We start from the raw sequence: 6,162 nt of genomic DNA, 5'->3' as shown, positions 1-6,162 counted from the left end.
TTCATAGATAAAATAGTCTTATCCAGAATGTAGGATTTTACAGTGATCTTTCTCATCCTCAGTCTCTTACATTCTTCTCCTCACCTTTTCTACAATTAGCCCTGAGCCTTGAAGGCAGTCACATGGATGTTCTGCTTAGGGCAGAGCACTCAACATTCACTTACTTTTAGTAATTTAACTAGTATCTGTATTGACCATTGCCCCTGTAAATATTGCCTTTAAGGCAGACAGCAAAATTAATTTATGGGTACAAACATAAATATTTAGAAGGCAGTCAGACATCGTGACTATTTAGCAAGATAATAGTAATAAGCTCCTCCTAAAATCTACGATCTCCCCAGTCATGGGTTTCAACCAGTTTACAGTACTAGACATGGATCCCTCCTGAGGAATGGGCCTAAGGCCCAGTTAGAATGTGGTTATCCTCCTAACAGTCATGCCACTAATGCTTCAGTGGGCACATCCTGACTGGCAGGCTGGTACTGCACCTTGCAAGGTTCCTATCTGGATCTGACTATTGATGACTTTTCTCTCCTAGTCTTACACCATCCCATCTGGCACCATGAAAACTAGCCAGCTGGGAGTTCAGTTCCAGCTTGATTTTAATATGTTCTGCAACTAAAGTGTAGGATTTCTTCAGCAATAGGTTCTTATCAGGTTTTGGTGGGTAACCATGAACCGTGACAATCTTCTATATTGTTTTGGTGGCCTCTAGGGTATCTCTGACCAATAACTCATAAGGAGGTACCCCACACTTGATGCTGAATTTTTTGGTTGTGAGCCTAGCCTTTAATGGCTGAGCCATCTCTCCAGCCCGCTGAATTTTTTAATAACCTATAGTTCTTGGGCAGCATTATCCACCCATGCAGAATACCTCTCTTCAAACTCATTTTAAAAATATTTTTAAAAATTAGCTTACAAAACAGGAGGTTTTCCATATAGCTTTGTAATATAACTTTTGTTTGTTGATTCTTGCCGCATATTCTGATTTGATCCCCACATATTCCTCTACACTCCTGTATTCTTCCTTTATACTTTCCTATTACATGTATTCATTCTACCAGCCTCCCTCTCTTACCCATCCCCAGTCTGTTTCTAGGCTCTTGGCCTTTCTATAAACACTACAAATTAAATATACAACCGAAAAAATCTGAAGCTAAGATCTGCATATAGGCATCAACATGTGGCATTTGGTTTTCTGGGCCTATCTAGGCTAATTTCATTTCCTAGTGTTTGTGAAAAGAGCAGCCATGAAGATGGATGTGTAAATATTTCTCTGGGAAGATATGGAGTTCTTTGGGAATGCACCAAAGAATGGTATAACTGGATGGCATAATAGTTCTATTTTTAGCTTTTGAGAAACTTCCATACTGATGTTCATAGTAGCTGTGCCAATTTATACCCCACTGTAAATATGGGTTTCCCATCCTCTATATCCTTAACAGTGTTAGCTGGTTTTTGTTTTTTGTTTTTGTTTTTTTTTTTTCCTTGATGACAGCTGTTCTTGTTAGGGTGGCATAGAGTCTCAAATTAGTTTTAATTTGCATTTCCCTGATGTTGAACACTTGCAAAAATATTTATTAGCTATTTGCACTTTTTCTTTTGAGAATTCTTTGTTGATTTCCATTGTAATTTTTATTAGATTATTTGTTTCTTGATGTTTATTTCTTTGATTTCTTTGTATATTCTAGATATTAATATTCAGAAGTATAGCTTGTAGAGATTTTCTTTGGTCTGTCTATTCATTTGATTGACAGTTGTCTTTGTGGTACAAACCCTTTTTAATTTCATGATGTTTAATTTGTCAGTTGTGTATTTCCCAAGTAATCAGAGTCTTATTCACAAGGCCCTTATGCCTATGTGCACATCATACACTTGTCACAGTGCACATGTGAAGATGAGATGACAAGATCCAGGAGTTGGTTCTCTGCTTTAACCCGGTGGGGGACTGTGGTGGTTTGAAATAAGATGGCCCCCAAAGGGAGTGGCACTATTAAGAGGTGCAACTTGCTAGAGGAGGTGTGGTCTTGTTTGAGGAAGTGTGTCACTGTGGAGGCAGGCTTTGAGGTCCCATATATTCTCAAGCTACACCCAGTGTCTCAGACCACTTCCTGTTGCCTGCACGAGATGTAGAACTCTCAGTACTTCTCCAGCACCACATCTGCCTGCACACTGCCATGTCCCACCCTGATGATAATGGACTGAACCTCTGAACGATAAGCCCCAATTAGTTGGTTTCCTTTATAAGAGTTGCTGTTGTTGTGGTATCTTTTCACAGCAATAGAAACCTAAGAGAGACTGAACTTAGTTGCAAGGCCTTGAATCTCCCTTTTCATCTCTAAGGTTATTAATTTGTATCTTTTCTCTCTTATGTTTTGGTTAAGTGTTTATCAATCTTGTTTCTCTTTTCAAAGGGACAATTATTAGTTTCATTGTTTCTTTTTGTTGTTTTATGTTTGTTTCTATTTTATTAATTTCTGCTCTGATTATTTATTTATTTAATTATTTATTTACATCTGGCACTCTTTGGCTTGGTTCTTTTCTCTAAAACCTGAAGGAACTCAATGAAGTTATTTATTTGAGACCTTTTAAACTTGTTAAACGTAAGTATTTTAGCTGCAGACTACTTCCATTGCATCTCATAGGTTTTGTTACATTGTATTTTCATTTTCACCCAATTTTTTTTATTTCCTTCTTCCTTGTTTAATAGTATACTTTTCAATTTTCATGAGTTTGTAAATCTTTTGTGGTTTCTCATGCTGTTAATTTCTAGTTTTATTCTACTGTGGTCATATAGAACACAAGAAGTTATTTCAATTTTTCTGTATTTGTTGAAACTTCTTTTGTGTCTTAATATATGATCTATTTATAGAAAGTTCCAAGGTATGTTGAGAAGATCTATTCTGCACTGTTTGGATGAAATATTGTTTGGATATCCCTTTAATCAATAATATCATCATTTAATTTCTGTGTTTATCTGTTACTTTTTAAAAATAAGGATGACTCATCAATTTGTGAGAGTAAGGTATTGAAATCACCCACAATTATTGTATTGGGTTTAATCTGTGGTTTTTATATTTAATAGAACTTATTTTATGAAATTGAGTACATCGATGTTTGGAGAATATTTTTTAGAATTTCAGTGGCATCTTGATGGATTATTCCCTTAATCAGTATGAAGTGATGTTATTTATCCTTCCTGACTACATTTGGTTTGATGTTTATTTTGCCTCTTATCAGAATATAGAGACATCTACTTGTTTCTTAGTTCCATTTATTTGGAATATCTTTCCCCAGCCTTGTATTCTAAGATAGTATCTATCTTTGAAGGCAAAGTATTTCTTGGCTTTTAATGTTTGTGTTGGGAGATCAGCTGTTATTCTGATGGGCCAATTTGTGACTTGGTGTTTCTCTATGCATCTCTCAAATGTAGTTTGTTTGGTTGTTGTTCTTTATAATAAGTGTCCAATGTCATGTATCATCACAATTTTTTCTAGTCTGGCCTATATGGTGGTTATTTTCTTTCTGGGTAATGGTCCCATCTTCCCACAGAGTAGGGAAAAGTTCTGTTTTGATTATATTTAAAATATTTCCATAACTTTTATATGAAGTTTTATTTGGGTCTCTCCTTATGCCATGTGGGTTTTGAGGCTTGAACTAAAATTTTCAAGCTTGGCAGTAAGTGCTTTGATCCCCTAGGCCAGCTTGTAGGCCCTGGGACTTTTTTGTTTCTTTTTTTAAAATTCATTTTACATACCAACCATAGATGCCCATCTCATGCCTCTTCCCACTCCCCACACCTCCCCCACCTTCACATCCCCTCCTATAACAGGGTAAGTTCTCCCATGGGGTGACAGGTAGGCCTGGCACATTCAGTTGAGGCAGGACCAAGCCCCTTCCCACTTTATCAGGGGTGAGTAAGGTGTCTGACCATAAGTAATGGGAGCCAGAAAGCTGACTCATGCACCAGGGATAGATCCTGATCACATTGCCAGGGGCCCCTCAAGCAGACCCAGCTACATAATTTGTTTCTTTTTTAAAATTTATTGTTTCCCTTGACTGAATGTATTGATTTTTCTACATTTTTTTTTTCAAGTTCATGATCCATTCCTTTGGGGAGGTTTTCCACTGAGCTTTTTATTTGATTTATTGAATTTTTCATATTCAGGATCTTTTTAGTTTAGAGTGTCTTCAATATTTCTACCTTTTTATTGAATTTTATTTTCACATTTTGCAATGGCTTCTTTATTTAGCTGTTTGTGTTCTCTTGGAATTCTGGGATTTGCTCATAGCATGTTTCATCATTTCAAACACAGTCATCATCATTCTTTTGAATTTTTGGTCTAGAATTCCATCTAAGTCACTGTCACTGAGTTTCACTTACTCTGGAATTTTGGAGGAGACATATTGTCTTGGCTTATGTTACTCATGTTTTGCATTGGGGTTTGAAAATTAGAAATTAATTTTTTGACTTCTTTTAAAAAATAGAGTCTCCATATGTAGCTCTGGTTGACCTGGGACTTGCTATATAGATGAGGTTGACTTTAAATCCACAGAGATCTGCCTGCTACTGCTTCCCGAGTGCTGGGATTAAAGACATCTGCCACTATGCCTAGCTATTTGAAAAATAAAAATCAAACAAAAATTTAGGTCATTCTTCTTTTAGTTGGAAGAGTTTTCAGTGTTCAGAAGGGGCTAGGTATAGTAGGGTTGAGGTATCTTCTTGGTAAGGTTGCTGTGTAAGGTTCAGGCTCTATCTCTAGCTAGATTAAACTCATGTCATCAGATTTAGTGGCAAGAGCATTAACTTCCTGATCCATCTTACAGGCACCTCTGGTATTTTTAATTAAACAAAATATTCTTAGATATATTAAGAAAGTTCCTCAGTTTTCAAATATCCTCACAAATAATCCTTGTCTTAAAGTTAATATGTGTGCCTTGGGATGTTTTGTTCTGTATGTTGTATGTGTTGCTCCCATTGATTAATAAATAAAGCTGCTTTGGCCTATGGTAAGGCAGGTTAAGAGCCAGGTGGGGAGAGACAGAGAGAGAAGGGCAGAGTCAGAGCCTGCCAACCAAGGAGCAACATGCCAACAGACTGATAATGCTATGACCCTGTGGTAAAACAGACAAATAGATATGGGTTAATTTAAGGTGAAAGAGCTAGTTAGCTAGCAAGGAGCCTGGACCATAGACTGAACAGTTTGTAATTAATATTAAGCCTCCAAGTGATTATTTTATAAGCTGCTATGGGCTAGGTGTGACACAGGAAAACTTTCAGTTACATATGTATTAATTTCTTTATGTTCCCACTTGTGTTTCTTGTAATATACACAAATGCTTTACAGGGTATATACTATTTTTCAATTTCTTTTTTGTATTTATAATTAGTTTATTTTTATGTCATGTGTACTGATACGGTAATCTGCTTTCATTGATCTATGTTCATTTGGGCTGCTATGTATATGAAATGATTTAAATAAAATATGATGATTTAGCTTTCATAATTGTGGTAGTTTGAGTGTGACTGGCCTCCATAATCTCATATGGAGTGGCACTATTAGAAGTTGTGGCTTTATTCAAATGGGTACGGCCTTGTTGGAGGAAGTGTGTCACTATGGTTTCAGGCTTTCAGGTTTTCCTAAGCTCACAATACTGAGTCTTAATCAGCTTTCTGTTGCCTGCAAGATGTAGGACTCTTGGCTACTCCAGTACCATGCCTGCCTGCATGCTGCCATGCTCCCAGCCATGATGATAATGAACTGAGCCTCTAAAACTGTGAGCAAGCCATCCCAATTAAATATTTTTATTTATAAGAGTTTCTGTGTTCATGGTATCTCTTCACAGCAATAAAACCCCAACTAAGACAAAAATTAATAGATATTTTCCCATTATACAGTGAGAATCCTTATAAATTTATAATGCTATTTATGTGAGATATTCGATAGGATACTAACCTAAGAGTAGAAAATTTAATTGTAGGGAAATTTAATTTTGTGGCAATTTTTTAAGTCCTCTATATTTCAGGCACATGATAGAATTCTATTCTTTCACTCCTTTTGAGGTTAAGTAGATTCATGCAATTTTATTTACACAATGAAATACTTAAACATTCAAACATTGCATTAAGAGCCAGTGAGAATTTATTCACACATATCTTTT

The sequence above is a fragment of the Onychomys torridus genome, chromosome 14, assembly GCF_903995425.1.
Source record: "Onychomys torridus chromosome 14, mOncTor1.1, whole genome shotgun sequence".
NCBI lineage: Eukaryota > Metazoa > Chordata > Mammalia > Rodentia > Cricetidae > Onychomys > Onychomys torridus.
Note: the sequence above shows the minus strand (reverse complement) of the source record.